This window comes from Hyperoodon ampullatus, assembly GCF_949752795.1.
Source record: "Hyperoodon ampullatus genome assembly, chromosome: 4".
Taxonomy (NCBI): domain Eukaryota; kingdom Metazoa; phylum Chordata; class Mammalia; order Artiodactyla; family Ziphiidae; genus Hyperoodon; species Hyperoodon ampullatus.
In genome coordinates this window covers 138674781-138691808 of record NC_136917.1, presented here as the reverse complement: position 1 = coordinate 138691808, position 17028 = coordinate 138674781, and positions in this window count along the sequence as shown.

Genomic DNA, 17028 nt, shown 5'->3' with positions numbered 1-17028 from the left:
AATGCTTCTTATTGCTATTGTTAATTTGTTAAATGAATGTACAGATATATCCTTGTGTAAGTGTTTAGTAGATATCTATATATAACCTGTTTTTTTTTTTTTTTCTTTTCCTTGTTCTGAATCCACTAGGCTGACCAAAAATACATAGAGTTTTTTCTTAAGGTCAGTGAAGCAAACTGTGGTACATTAAAAAAAAAAAAATGGCCTTAATTTTCTAAACTGCAGGTAAACTGTTACTTGGTACCAATCTCTGTAAGTTTGTATATTTTTACACAGTACTTTCAGTGTATATTCTGCATAATCTACAACTTAAGCATTAAGTATTAAATTATGCATTAAATTAGACTCTAAGTTTTCCTGTATCTATTCCCTTTGCCATATGTATATCAAATTATTCTAAAGGAATAAACATTTCTACTGAGTCTTAAAAATATGAACTACAGTGGCACATATATACAATGGAATATTACTCAGCCATAAAAAGAAACGAAACTGAGCTATTTGTAATGAGGTGGATAGACCTAGAGTCTGTCATACAGAGTGAAGTAAGTCAGAAAGAGAAAGACAAATACCGTATGCTAACACATATATATGGAATTAAAAAAAAAAAATGTCATGAAGAACCTAGGGGTAAAACGGGAATAAAGACACAGACCTACTTGAGAATGGACTTGAGGATATGGGGAGGGGGAAGGGTAAGCTGTGACAAAGGGAAAGGGAGGCATGGACATATATACACTACCAAACGTAAGGTAGATAGATAGTGGGAAGCAGCCGCAGAGCACAGGGAGATCAGCTCGGTGCTTTGTGACCGCCTGGAGGGGTGGGATGGGGAGGGTGGGAGGGAGGGAGATGCATGAGGGAGGGGAGGTGGGAACAGATGTATATGTATGACTGATTCACTTTGTTATAAAGCAGAAACTAATAATAAAAAAAAAATGGGAAAAAAAAAATATGAACTACAGTTAGCTATTTGTTGAATTATTATTTTTTGTTTACTCAAAGAGTCACAGACACTGACATGAAATATTAAATACCATCTATTCTTAATTCAAAAGAAACATTCTAAGTAATTAAAAGTAAAAAGAATAATGATTAATAATTAACATTTTAAAAACTCTCATGCCGGGTTTCCCTGGTGGTGCAGTGGTTGAGAGTCCGCCTGCCGATGCAGGGGACGCGGGTTTGTGCCCCGGTCCGGGAGAATCCCACGTGCCGCGGAGCAGCTGGGCCCGTGAGCCATGGCCGCTGAGCCTGTGCGTCCGGAGCCTGTGCTCCGCAACGGGAGAGGCCACAACAGTGAGAGGCCCGCGTACCGCAAAAAAAAAAAAAGACTCTCATGCCTACATCAACTTATGGGTGATATATAAAAATTTTCATTTATGAAAAAAAGTGATAATTTATTACTTCTTGATTTGTCATTCTGTTGCAAAGATATTTAACTTTCTTGGGGTAGGATACTTCACATTAATAGTACCTTTTAAAGATCTAAAGTTAATTAGTTCCCAGAATACATGATCATTTACATGAGAGAATCTTTTATTTGAAATTTAAGACCAGCATTTTTTTCTAAAGACAAGGTCATTTTTCACACTTGAATTATAAAGTAACTCAGTTCTACTAATGAAACCTATGAGTATAAACAGTGTGCAATTAACTTACAACTGAAAATAGAATAATTTTCCTCAACATCTTCAACTAATGAAACCTGATTCTTCTCTTAACTCAGCATAGGCCTCTCCACACCCATAACCTTCATGCAAGAACCAGACAGATATCTTTTAACTGCCTTGGTAGTAAGGCTCTCTGCTTCATTAATGCACCCCTCTTGCCTCTGGGAATTTTGGGTTTTGACCTATTTCTCTGTCTATATCACTCTGTTCATTTCTCATTCTCCCTTAGCAGCTTCTTGTATGTGTACATAGTATCTACATGCATTATATTTATTATGCTTTTATTCTCCCAAACTTGTAAAAAATACGTCTTAAAAGTTATGTTTGTAATTACTTCTCCATAGTATTTGGCATGAAGGATTTCAGTAATTGTATATAATCATAGGAAGTTGAAGAATGTTTTGTGAACAGGTTCAGGAAGGATGTTTTTCTCAAAAAGAGAGTCAAAGACCAGTACTCAGATAATGAAGGATTTTTCCCCTAAAAATATATTATCAATAAGTGCTGTCTTTTGCTAACCTGCTAATTTGTTAAGGAGAAAATAATCCAGGGTTAAGTAAGTTAACAGCGAGAAAACGTTTTTGTTCTGATGCAGGTAGGAGGTTGGATATTATAAAGGGTCTAGATCCTGGTTCTTTTAGGTGTCCTATAATTTACGGTTTCATTAGGAAAAAAGATACTGCTCTAACATATTTCGAGCAGAAAGGGATTTAAAATAGGAAATTAGAGAGTTATAAAACTGTCAGAGGGCTGAGGGAATCAGATCAGGGAAGCCAATACTGATGTTTAGGAAATGATGAATTACAAAAACAGCAGGGAAATAACCCCAATGATTGTAGTGCTCTGCAGCCCTGAAGTGGGTGATTAGTAGAAGAATGCAAAGAAGCCCGAGCAAACCTTTCTTATTTAACTGCCAATGTCCATAGGTCTCCCCAACTCTGAGTGGAACAATAATGGTTCTACTTCTCTTCCTCTTTCCAAATCTTGCACATGGAAACTAAACCAGAATCCCTCTATTGTGTGAGTCTGGAAAATGTAGTTTCCAGTCTTCCAACCCCAGCAGTACAGGGACGAGCTTAGAAAGGAAGGGGTGGTGTTGATTACCAGTACATAACACATGCTAAATTAGGTAAAACCATGTTGATGGCTACCAGAGTTGAAGAGTATTTGTAAATTTTGAAATTAATCTGTAGAAGCCACTCTGCAATGCAGTTAGTTTATACAACTGTTAAAGAAGGAGAACTGATCCTTTTCTATGGCAGTATTTTTCTAATATGTTAAGATGATATTGTCAGAGAGGTTTATTATAAATATGACTATGAAGTTTCATTCTATGAGATATCTATACAGACGTAGAAATGTCATTTCAAATAATTACAAAGGCTGAGAAGTGTTTTTCTTCAGTATAATGAAAACTCTTCTGTGTTCTTAGAGCTTTGCTTTTTTCTGAAAATGTTTTCTTGTTTTTGTTAGCATGTTTTGCTCAATTATTACTTTTCAGGAATGACTAACCGTGTACAAAGGTTAATAGAATCAAAGGCTAAATGGCTACAGTACAAGAAAATTGAATTATGACAGTCATTTAAAACATGTTTTAAAGTATCAACTGTGAAGAAGACACTGGGTTTTGTGTTAGAATTTCAAAGAGGGTAAGATAGCCATGTGACTCAACTCTGAATGACTTAAGCCTAGTGGAGAAGTTTACAGACTAGTAGAACAACCAGTGGACAAATAATGATACCAATCATTAATCTGGTCATGCCAGGGGCCTTATTAAGAAAAGTGCACAAGAAAAAGGCTTATGAAAATCAAGTGTTGAACACTTACTTCTCTGAATTAAGGATTAGTAATCCATGCCTCACTCAGGTAGCAAACCGGATAGAACTTTCAGAGCTTCTAAAAGTGCCTCATTTACTGTAAGAAGTAGCTGCTTAGGAAATGAAAAACTATGGTTCAGTTATCTTCTCAATGATATTGCACCCTACTCAAGAAATTGTTAAATAAGACTGGAAATTATTAAACAGGAAAATCCTGATCATTGGCAGCTCAGGATCTCTGAATGGTGTTACACAAGAAGTTCCCTCATATCCATAATTCCATTAATGAGAGGCCTATATTTAGCCTGGAATCCAATTAGGCAGCACTGTTAACAGAAGAAGTGGAATACAACCCTCCTCAGAGCCAAAGCCTAGACACCTGCATTTTTGGTGACATAGGGCACACAAGGGCAGGTTACAGACGTCCTCGCAGTTTGTGGAGATGTTGGTGGAACAAATCTTCATGGAAATCAAGACATAATGGCTTGGTGTAATTGAGAAGATATCTGAGCAATGCATTAGGAAAATTTAAGACTAATCTGCAAGTAATGGTTCCCAAACAAGTAAGTGAATCAATCCCAGAGGAGATGGTATAGGACATACTGACAATGAGCAAAACTTGGACAATACAGTGAGAAGAGATTGGGCAAAAAGCACATTTGTCTTGGCCAACTTTTTAAATATCCTTGTCCATGTTTTATTGAAGAGGAAGTGAGAGTTTACATTGAAACACACTGTAAATCCTTTGTAGTTTGGTGTATATACTTATGCACAAGTTTGTGTCTAATAAAATAGTATCATTACAAAATGTTGGTTCAATCATCCTCAATTAACCCAGTTATTGAGACAAATGGTCAGGGTAGACTCTCATATCAAATTATCTCATGATTCTGGTGACCATAACTAAAGTTCTTATTTCAGTTTGGTCATGCTATATACTGTCCTTAGCAGTATGTGACCCAACTTTTGGATAAATTTACCAACAGAATTAAAGTGAAGCTAAATTATAAAAAGCATTTGTTGTTAGAGCAGAACTTTATCCTCCAAGGTTAAAAATTGTTGGTAGTATTGTAACAGAGAATCTTAGATTCCCTTATTTGTTATATTGCTTTCACACAAGAGAATCAATATTTTTGAAAACAATCATTTTTCATGGGATTGATCATGCTAAGTAGTGATCTTCTGAGTAATGTTATTTTGAAATCTTCATTTGACTGAATAAAGACAAATAGCTAGAATGAAATATAATTTGCTTTATGTGATTTCTCAGCTTGAAGCAATTTATATGTGATAATAACATATAGATCATCTGAAAATTCTCTTCAAAAAATCAAACTTTATGATCTTTGGATTCTTCTGAATCTTCTTTTTGAGTGAGGAATTCTATTGGATGTAATAATAATTTTGGTAACAACATAGATATATAAGTAGATGTAATTTGCTTTTATATAATAGTATAAATATATATTTAAAGCACAATATTCTATGTTATAGTAGTTAAAAGAGCACTGCATTTTCCAGTACAAGGAAAAAACATGAAAAAATAAGTATATTTTACAATTAATTTTTGCAACTTGAAAATGGGGAACTTATTTATTTGGTAATAATGAGTGGTATGAATATTTATCTTTCATGAAAAGCTCTATTTCAGGTATATTTGCTTACAGACCAGGTGGGGAATCAGTCAGAAGGGGGTTCCCTAGTGTATGACAAGATCACCATTTCCCAAAGTCAATTCTGCAGAGTACTAGTCTGTCTATCTATCTATCTATCTATCTATCTATCTATCATCACCTACTGTGTGCTGTGTGTGTGTTAGCCTTTAGTAGACTAATCTATGTTGTAAATCTCAGAGAACAGAATGCTATAGGCATAATTTCCTTGACTTATTTCACTTTTTGACCTCAGAGACCCACTTCCCCATATATTGTTTTTGTTTTCTTTTGAATACATTTGGGTGGCCCAGTAACCTCGCCCAGTTTGACATAAATTGTTTAATTGCTTCTTTAGAAATTTGCAAGGCCAAATGCTAAGAGATTAAGCCAGGCAGGCTAAGTGTTACTGCCTGCTGACTTTATTACCCACTTTGATTCAAAGGTCATGAGAATCAGCCTTGAGGAAATGCCTTAAAAACCAAGAGACACACAAAAATAAATATTTTTTCTCAAGACCCGAAAATGCACATGAATTCTCTAAAACTGGTGGGTACTCTGAATATTTGAGAAATAATGAAAAATAAGGAATGCCATCAAAATTTTAAAAATAGTTTGCAGAGACAGAGAGATAGGAATAGAGTGATAGAGAGGTTAGAGATGATTCTAATATTGTCTTTTTGAAATTTTATAAGACTTTAACTCTTGCAAAATAGATCCTTCATGAAAATGATACACTTTATGGAATAAATCTTGTGGCATTTTGTAGGGTGATAAACATTGGGTGATAAACATTGCTATATATATTTCAATAATATTACACAATATGGGTTTCTTGATAGATTATTAAATAAAGTCCTTTTTAAGAAGCAAAACCCACAAGAAAAAAATAGAATAAAATGATTTCTTGTTTTAAATTTACTCTGTTCTTTCAAGGGAAAATCATTTTGCCAAACAGACTGCATATTTTTTCAGAAGTGGTAATTTGGTCTTCTCTACCCAGGCAAGGTCAACTCCACCTCAGAAATAGTAATCTATCTTTGGCTGTGGCAAATTCTTGTCATCTCAAGGTGGGAACAAGAGGAGGAATCCAGCCCATTATTTTGTTAAGTTCCATTTTCTCACTGAGATATAGAAAATAATGGCAAAGGAAGAATTCAAGATTCCAGTTCCTAAATCCTGGCTATTATTACTTTGCTTTCTTTATCTTTTTATTTTACATCTGACTAGACTGAAGAAATAATACATATGTACAATCTGAATAAATTATTCAATGTTAAGGGAATACTCTGAGTAATTTTCTATGGAAAGCAAACCATAGATTAGAACTCATTGTCAACGAATGCTGCTGGAAACAAAAAGTTGTGACCACCCGAACCCAAGCCAGCACTGAATTAAGCTGAAACTTCTCTGGGCCAATATATGTCAGAGCACTGTCACATCTATTGTTTCCGAATCTAATGATTCATCAAATAAGAGTAAGAAAATACAAGTTTGTTGGGGTGATTAGAAAGCTGAATATATACGAATGTTATATTAATGGCACTTTTTGCAGTCACAAATCTAAAAATGAAATTTCAGAGCCAAATATGAAAAGATTCTGCTGTTAAGTGACTTAAAATGAACTTCTGTTTCAAACTTTAAACATTCTATAGGGGGAACTCTCTCAGGATATTTGTTCCAACTGATATCTAAAAATAATTTAAAGGGGAAAGAGTTGAATGCTTTTTTTTCTCTGAGTTGTTTAAAATAGCACACATATCTCCCCACTCCCAAAAGCTCTTTTGGGACATTCTGCTATGGGAAGGCCTTACAGTGACAAGTGCTATTGTCATTTTACCCGGATGCTGTCACTTCAAATATTTGATTTTAGTCATTTCTGCCTAAAGGGTCACAATTTTTTTAATGCAAGGAAAATATGTCTATGAATACAGGAATCACACTCTGAAGTGAGGATTTCCCAAATAGTGCATAAATATATTGTGAACCCACTGTGTTCCTAGGACTATAAAACATAATCTATAATTGAGCCTGTGACACTGTAGTGGACTCTGGACGTTCCTTATTAACTCATTTAATAGTAAAAAACACTTTAGGAGATTCCACTCCCAGATATCCATGTACCTTTATAAATTACATATATTTAGTATATATTTTTATTATGTTATTTTCATTAAAAACATAGCCAAGAATATATACTAAAAAGATAAATGAATATAAATTAAATAAATAATATTTTAAAGTATTCTTAATTTTAATTATTAATCAGAAATATAATGACAAATGTATGTTTATAATTTCTTTATGTTTTTGAAATTTTGATATAATATTTTGTGGTAAGGTGATTGGAAACCCTGGTTCTAAGTTCTGTATATTTCTGTACTTCATTTTAATAGCTGACATACCTGTAAAACTTACTTGTAAAAGAGACATAGATCTGAAAGGCTTTATACATTGACAAAATTTATTAAAGCAGGACCCCCTTTTTTTCAATTATAAAAACCATAACTTAAAAAAAATTTGGTTATAAGTTTTCAACTTTCCTGCTTTTAGTCTTTGTTACAAGTTTATTATAATGCCAATAACCTTTTATATTGTTAATGAATACTTTCAAAACTCACTACACTCCATTTAAAAAGTTAAAAAATTCAATTTTCAGGTCCCTTAAGAATGTAGATTTGAGCAATTTAGAAATGGCTCACTTTAATTATTAAAACTAAAAATAATTTAAAATATTTTAAGAATCTCTTTATAGCAAAAGTTTTCTTTTGCTCATTTTTTAAAAATATCTTTGAAAGGAGAATTAAGGTTTTTTAATAATTTGTTTTACAAATTGAAAGAAACCATGCCAAAGAAGCTATGTACCTTATAATCCCATTTATATGACATTATGGAAAAGGAAAACTAGAGGACAGAACACAGATCAGTGGTTGCAAGGGTTGAGCTGGGGGGGAAGTGTTGACTACAAAAGGGCTACACGTGAAAAGTTTTAGGGTGATGAAATCCTTGTGCATAATACTGTAGTTGGGAGATGTGACCCCGCATTTTTCAAAACAAAAAAGAGTGTATTTAACTGTATGTAGATTAAAAATCAACTGTTATGTTGAGAATCTCAGGATAGAAGGCCCACTGTGACAAATATGTCACACATGGATGACATTCCCGAAAAGGCAGCAAAAAGGAGCTGACCTAAGAAACTTCAGAAACCATTATTTTGACTGGCTTCTATAGAGGTAAAGCAAAAAATTAAAGGTAAATTCATTCTGCACTGGGGCACGTGTTAGTAGTTCTGAAGCTACATGTATACTGAGGCTGAACAAAAATAAATAAACGTACATAATTGTAGTCAAGTTTCTCACTGTCAGAGAAAGAGGTTATAAGTAAACAAGGAGGGATTAGAATAAACTCTGTGGTGCTGGACTGCACTTATGTATACAGATAACAGACACAGAAATTAATATATCTGTACACATAGGATAGTAAATATATGTATATCTCCCAGCTCTCTCCACCAAGAGGTCCTTGAAGCAGTAGCAATGAATGTACTTAATTCTTGGACTTATTCTGTAAATACCGTTCTCCATTAATAGGAACCAGTGCTCCTGGAGAAATCAGCTGATTCTAAGGTTAGGGTAGGATAATATCAATTGAGGTTGGGAGCATGTCTAAATGACACAGGAGACAATCTGAAGAAGCTCCCAATGGCCAAGCTGAAATAATCTGATCAACAAAATAAATAACCATAATATTGGATTAAAACCCAAAGAATAAAATAAACATTCATAAATCAACACTGATAAAAATGATTGAAAAATAAATAAATAAACTGGGGAGAAGGGACAAATAATAAATGTAGAAGGATTTCAAATAATAAAGATTTCCAGTATTATTCAGAAGAATTCCATATAATGAATGCAGAAGGAGTGAGGAAAGTAGAAAATCACCCTTACTACATCGCGATGATAATTGCTGCAGGCACAATCCTTGGATGAATGTGAACGTTAGTGGACAAAACTTTAAGGAGAATAAGAATATTTGCATGGCCACAAAGTAATTCTCTTCCCAAATATTTATTAGTTATCATAGTATCTTATATTCTTTGATACTTCTCCCTCCAGGAAGTGAGGCTTAATTCTCCTTCATTGTGTAGAGGCTAGATCCAGTGACTCATTGCTTTTTTTTTTTTTTTTTTGGTAACATCTTTTTGTTATATATATATATATATATATATATATATATTGAAGTATAGCTGATTTACAGTGTTATATTAGTTTCAGGTGTACAACAAATGGTTTCAGTTATACATACCCATATAACATTTTTTCCAAATCTTTTCCTTTATGGGTTATTATTCCTAAATATTGAATATAATTCCCTGTGCTACATAGTTGGTACTTGTTGGCTATCTATTTAGTATACACTAGTATGTATATATTAATCTCAAACTCCTAATCTATCCCTCCCCACTCTTCCCTTTGGTAACCGTAACTGTGTTTTCTATGTCTGTGAGTCTCTTTCTGTTTTGTATATACATTCATTTGCATTATTTTTTAAATTCCACATATAAGTAATATCATATGATATTTGTATTTCTCTTTCTGACTTCCTTCACTTAGTATGATAACCTCTAGGTCCATCCATGTTGCTGCAAATGGCATTATTTCATTCCTTTTTTATGGCTGAGTAGTATTCCATTGTGTGTGTGTGTGAGAATACACACACACACACACACACATATATACACCACATCTTCTTTATCCATTCACCTGTTGATGGACTCACTTCTAATGAATACAGTTAAGGAAATGGAAAGATAGTAACTTTGTAATGAGAAATCTGGCAGACACCACCTTAACCAAGTGATCAAGGTTAATATTATGAGTAAAGAGGAGCTTCAGGTGGTGGAAGAGTGAGACGCGGAGATCACCTTCCTCCCCACAGATACACCAGAAATACATCTACATGTGGAACAACTCCTACAGAACACCTACTGAACGCTGGGAGAAGACCTCAGACCTCCCAAAAGGCAAGAAACTCCCCACGTACCTGGGTAGGGCAAAAGAAAAAACAGAGACAAAAGAATCGGGACGGGACCTGCACCAGTGGGAGGGAGCCGTGAAGGAGGAAAGGTTTCCACACACTAGGAAGCTCCTTCGTGGGTGGAGACTACAGTTGGCAGAGGGGGGAAGCTTCGGGGCCACGGAGGAGAGCGCAGCAACAGGGGTGCGGAGGGCAAAGCGGAGAGATTCCCGCACAGAGGATCGGTGCCGACCAGCACTCACCAGCCCGAGAGGCTTGTCTGCTCACCCGCCGGGATGGGCGGGGCTGGGAGCTGAGGCTCAGGCTTCGGTCGGGTTCCAGGGAGAGGACTGGCGGCGTGAACACAGCCTGCAGGGGTTAGTGCACCACGGCTAGCCGGGAGGGAGTCTGGGAAAAAGTCTGGAGCTGCCGAAGAGACAAGAGACTCTTTCTTCCCTCTTTGTTTCCTGGTGCGCGAGGAGAGGGGATTAGGAGCGCTGCTTAAAGGAGCTCCAGAGACGGGCGCGAGCCGCGGCTAAAAGCGTGGACCCCAGAGACGGCCGTGGGACGCTGGGGCTGCTGCTGCCGCCACCAAGAAGCCTGTGTGCGAGCACAGGTCACTATCTACACCTCCCCTCCCGGGAGCCTGTGCAGCCTGCCACTGCCAGGGTCCCGTGATCCAGGGACAGCTTCCCCGGGAGGACGCACGGTGCGCCTCAGGCTGGTGTAACATCACACCGGACTCTACCGCCACAGGCTCGCCCCGCACTCCGTGCCCCTCCCTCCCCCCGGCCGGAGTGAGCGAAGAACAGACGACCTCAGGTGACCTACATGCAGAGGAGGGTCCAAATCCAAAGCTGAACCCCGGGAGCTGTGCGAACAAAGAGGAGAAAGGGAAATCTCTCCCAGCAGCCTCAGGAGCAGCGGATTAAATCTCCACAATCAACTTGATGTACCCTGCATCTGTGGAATACCTGAAGATACAATGAATCATCCCAAAATGAGGAGGTGGACTTTGGGAGCAGCGATATATATATTTTTTCTCTTTTTGTGAGTGTTTATGTGTATGCTTCTCTGTGTGATTTTGTCTGTTTAGCATTCCTTTTACCATTTGTCCTAGCGTTCTGTCTGTCCGTTTTTTGTTTTTTTTCTTTTTTTTTTTAAGTATAGTTTTTAGTGCTTGTTATCACTGGTGGATTTTTTTTTTTTTTTTTTTTTTTGGTTTGGTTGCTCTCTTCTTTCTTTCTTTTTTCTAAATTACTTAAAAAATTTTTTTAATAATTATTTTGTATTTTCTATTTTAATAACTTTATTTTATTTTAACTTCTATTTCAACTTCTTTCTTTCTTTCTTTCTTTTTACTCCCTTTTATTTTGAGCTATGTGGATGACAGGCTCTTGGTGCTCCAACCAGGCATCAGGGCTGTGCCTCTTAGGTGGGACAGCCAAGTTCAGGACATGGGTCCACAAGAGACTCCCTAACTCCATACAGAAAAGTAAACTCAAAATGGATTAAAGACCTAAATGTAAGGCCAAACACTATCAAACTGTTAGAGGAAAACATAGGCAGAACACTGTATGACATAAATCACAGCAAGATCCTTTTTGACCCACCCCCTGAGAAATGGAAATAAAAACAAAAATAAACAAATGTGACCTAAGGAAACTTCAAAGCTTTTGCACAACAAAGGAAACCATAAACAAGACGAAAAGTCAACCCTCAGAATGAGAGAAAATATTTGCAAATGAAGAAACTGACAAAATATCTGTAAAAGACCTAAACAGACATTTCTCCAAAGAAGATATATAGATTGCCAGCCAACACATGAAAGAATGCTCAACATCATTAATCATTAGAGAAATGCAAATCAAAACTACAATGAGATATCCTCTCACACTGGTCATAATGGCCATCATCAAAAAATCTACAAACAATAAATGCTGGAGAGGGTGTGGAGAAAAGGGGACCCTCTTACACTGTTGGTGGGAATGTAAATTGATAGAGCCACTATGGAGAAGAGTATGGAGGTTCCTTAAAAAACTACAAATAGAACTACCATACGACCCAGCAATCCCACTACTGGACATATACCCTGAGAAAACCATAATTCAAAAAGAGTCCTGTACCACAATGTTCATTGCAGCTCTATTTACAATAGCCAGGACATGGAAGCAACCTAAATGTCCATCAACAGATGAATGGATAAAGAAGATGTGGCACATATATACAATGGAATATTACTCAGCCATAAAAAGAAACGAAATTGAGTTATTTGTAGTGAGGTGGATGGACCTAGAGTCTGTCATACAGAGTGAAGTAAGTCAGAAAGAGAAAAACAAATACCGTATGCTAACACATATATATGGAATCTAAAAAACAAACCCAAATCCACAGACACTCAAGTCTTTTATATAAAATATTGTAGTATTTGCAAATAAGATATGCATATTCCCCCACATACTTCAAATTATCTCTAGAGTACTTTTAATACAGAATACATTGTAAATGCTGTGTAAGTAGTTACAAATTCAAGTTTTGCTTTTTGGAAATTTATGGAATTTTTTTTCAAATATTTTCGATCCACCATTGACTGAATCCATGGATGTGGAACCCACAGATACAGAGGGCCAACTGTACTGCCTCCATAAATTTGCTTTTACAAGATATCTCAGGCACTACAAAATTTAAACTAAGTCATGTCTTGAATTTGATGGGTCCCGGGGTTATACAAAGTGGTGCTACAAATTCCCCAGAGTCCCGGCTGGTATTTTCCAACCTCTCAGTCTGTCCTGTTCAGCTAAATCCCAAAGAAACATTCCCTGCATTTTACCTAGGAAAAGTGGTGGACTTGGGTCTACTTCTCCTTATCCTGCAGATGAAATCCTTGGAGTCACAGCTGGATGTGTGAGGAGTTCTAGCTAATGTCCCATCTTGGGCAGGCTCTGGGCTGGGATGCTTGCTGACCTTCCTGCTTCCACTCCTGTATGACAATACAGATTTGTAAAATGTAGAAACAATGAATAGAAATACTTATTATAGCCTGTATCTGAGTCTTTTCCTCTAAGGAATAAGAAGAGTTCAAAAATATAATCTTAAAAGTTTCATAAAGGAGCTTATTTTGATGCTTTGGAAAAGTAACAGAAACTGAGTAATACCAGCTGCCATGAACATATACTTTGAAATAGGGAGTGAATACCAGCCCACAATCAAGTCCATAGTTCCTTTTCATTTTTTCCAAAAGACCTTAACTGCCAAATACTGAAAATAGGATTTTTAAAATTTGTGATGCAAAGTAGTGGCTGCAGATAAGAAGAGACTGATTCCTAGCTGATTCAAAAACTTTTCTTGGCTGAAAATATGAGGGAGTAGAAATAGAGGGTGCAATTATTTATTGGCAAAATTGGCACATATTGAGTAGTACTTTTCTGAGTGCCTTATTCTTGATGAACAGCATCATGTGTTAAATTGAATTTGAGTTTTTGTGGATGACTGAGCTAAATTTATTTTCAAGCTTAGAAGTTTTCTAATTGTCTGTATAACTACATAGTGGAATAGATGTTATATGTTGAAAATAACCAACCTGAATACATTTAGTGTTTTTTTCCTGTAGTAGCATAAAGCCACCTGAGTATCTATAAAAAATAAATTCAAATAGCCATATATATGATAATTTAAAATATTAATATGATAATATTTATGTTTTTAGGCATAAATGGTTGTCACCTCATCAATTCCAAATAGTGCAATGTTCATTATAGTACTTGAAGTAATATAATTTGTATGACTTGGTCTTTCACCTGCAGATTCTTGGGTTTTGGCTACACCGTCCTCACAGTATCATCATGAGAAATAGAAACTCTACTGATCCACAAACACCATCCTCTACAGAAAAAGCTTTCCTGGTTAGAATTCATCTTTCCTCTGAGCTATCTTAAGATTTATTGTGGCACCACTCATATTACAGAAGCTGTGTATATGGAAATAAAGCAGTAGCTTTATATCACAACTATATGCATAATCATGCCCCACTGTTGGTACTTTTCAGATAAGTGCATTTTTATTAAAGCAATCATTATTAGAATTATTAGAATATATTAATCATATTTAAAGTAATTATTTTTATATTATGGAAAACATGTTTTAAGTGTTCTTGCATTCTGCAGCTATCCAAGTCTCTGACTATATGAGATGCTCATTAAGAACCTGTTAAATAAGCAAATTAATGACCTTGCACCCTTTTATTAATAAACTTTATCCTAAGAAGATAATATAAGAGGAGTGCACTCCTCTGAATTGACAGAACTGAGACGCTTTCTTTAGGATGCTGAACCAACCCACTTATTTAGTCAGCCTGCAAATTCAATGTAAAATGCAGTTGAACAAATAGCAGAGAGAGCTTTGTATAGACAAATATTAAATTTATTAAATGGATCTTTAGCAACTCATCATTTACTGAATGTTGAATAACACAATTGTGCTACCTCTTTACCATGGCAGTTACAAAATTTAATTGTACGAATAACTCATACTGCATGTGCTGAGTTCTTTTTATTCATATTCTATAAATCAAGGGAAATATGTAACTTGGTTACTTATACAAAAGAATACCCAAATGATATAACCACAGAATAATTTTAATAGTCTTTAATGTCATTTTAACAAAATTCTGGAGAGCGTGCTGCTCCAGTATTAACAATTTATGGCAATGATACTTTATTTTTTTCCATTTTTGGAGAATAATATAATCACCCTGGAAGAGGTCTGCAAAACTGTTCACTGTGCTTGTTATTCATTGGCTTTAGGTAGCTGAAGATGATAAGACATAAAAAAATTACATAAAGGTACAGTACAAATTTCATTGCCAGGACATACTTCCCATTCAAAGAGTTTCTTGTATTTTAAAAAATGCACTAGTGTACAACCCATTGACTTAACTGGTGTATTATGTAGCATTCAAAACAACTAGGAATATAAAAGACTTGTGAAAAGTAAGGAAAGCCATGAGGCAAGAAAGAAGACTGGCAGATGACTCACAATACAGACATAGTACAAATATCAGCTAGACAGATGCCCGGCTTCTATATTTAAGGACAACTAAAAGGGCATTTCTGTAGAATGCTACCCTTTGTAGTATACAGTGGCCCACTGTAAAATAAAATACAATGCCAAATTTTAAACTTTTCATTGAATTTATTGTCATTTAACAACTCACTCTTCAGCATTTTTCATGAAAACATAACAGCTTTAAAATTAATACACCCCTCTGAAGTTAATTCAAAGGTCAACATCTATTCCTTTCCAAAGATGCAGTCAGTACTCATCTTCTTCGTGTCGAGACTCACCGAGTTAAAAGTTCATGCTCCCTCAATTTGTATTATCCAGAGTTTGGGACCAACTACTTCATTTTCTTAAATCAAGACACAATTTATATTGTAGCACTGGATTGTGACAAATGAGCCCTTCCAAGAAACAAATGATTAAAGAACAAATAAGGAAACATTCCTATGCTTTAAATTCTAAAACATAGATAAAAATAAAAGCAGTCTCACTTGTGGATAGGAATGGGTAAACACTGGGTTTATTTGAGAAGGAGGAGTGTGGATGCAATTATCAAGAGTACAAATGTAGCTAAAAGCCTTGAGAGAAAGCCTTTTAAAAAACCATTTCAAACATATTTGTATCATCTGCATGTGACAGCAGAACACAGTGACGGAGCTAAAAGCAGATATTTTCAGAATTCTGTTGTATCCTTTGTGTCAGATGAGGACCCACAAGAACTGGCACTGCGGAGCACAGATTTCCTTTCTGTGTCTACAGAAAATGGTGAGAGAAATGGACCAGGATTGCTGTCTATCACCCTCTTCTTCAAGTAGATTTTGAATATGGAAGTTTTATGACCTTCTGAAGTCCAAATATAGAAAGATTTATTATATTTCATAGCAGGAGGATTTTAGAATGTTGTGACTCTTTCAGAAAGATTTTTTTTTTCTTTCTGAAAAACACACCTATAGTCTTGGTGTGTTGCTTAAGGGAGCATTCTTTAATACCAGTTTCGTCTATGCTCCATAAGGGAGGATTATCTCAGTGAATGGCAGAGAGATATATCTCATGTCCTCATTTAGGACAATTAGGTTTTTGCTGTACCAATGCTTTGGTCTGTGAAGTGCTTAGAAATCTTGAAAAAACTATATTAGAATATTCTGCCTAAGAAAATACTACTATCAGCAGTGCAAAAATCCAGTATTCCAGAATGTGATAATTATTCATAAGGAAAACTGCGGATCATTTCCTTTCTCTATAGACTCAATGAGGTTATTTGCTAAGAGTTACAGAGGAAGTTAATAGCAATAGAAGATAATTCCACCTTTAGAGTCATTAACAGTTTTCAGTGTTCAATAACAACTTCACAAATGTTGTAAAGCCACAACAGTTTAAAACTGTAGGGTTCTCTGTGAAAATCTAACAAAAGAAAATAGTTGATAGTTGTTGATAATGTTTCTTGGATTGTTTTCCATTTTTTTCTATTGCCTATACAGTATGAAGTAATACTGTAGTAGTAGCAGCAGCAGTAGCTAAGTAGGTATTAATAGTAGTATCTGTAGTAGTAGTAGTAGTAGCTACAGCAGATATAGTAATATTGGTAGTAGCAACAGCAGTAACTGTAATTAGTAGCAGTAGCAGCAATAGCACTAGCAGTAGTAGTAACTGCAGTAGTAGTAGAAGTAGTAGCAGCAGCAGCTGCAGCAATAATAGTAACCAAAGTAGTAGCTTTAGTAGCAGCAGCAAAAGTAGGACCTGGAGGTAAAGGAGAAAAAAGAGTATATACCCAAGTACTAGGTACTGCACTAATGCACTAAGTACTTTACG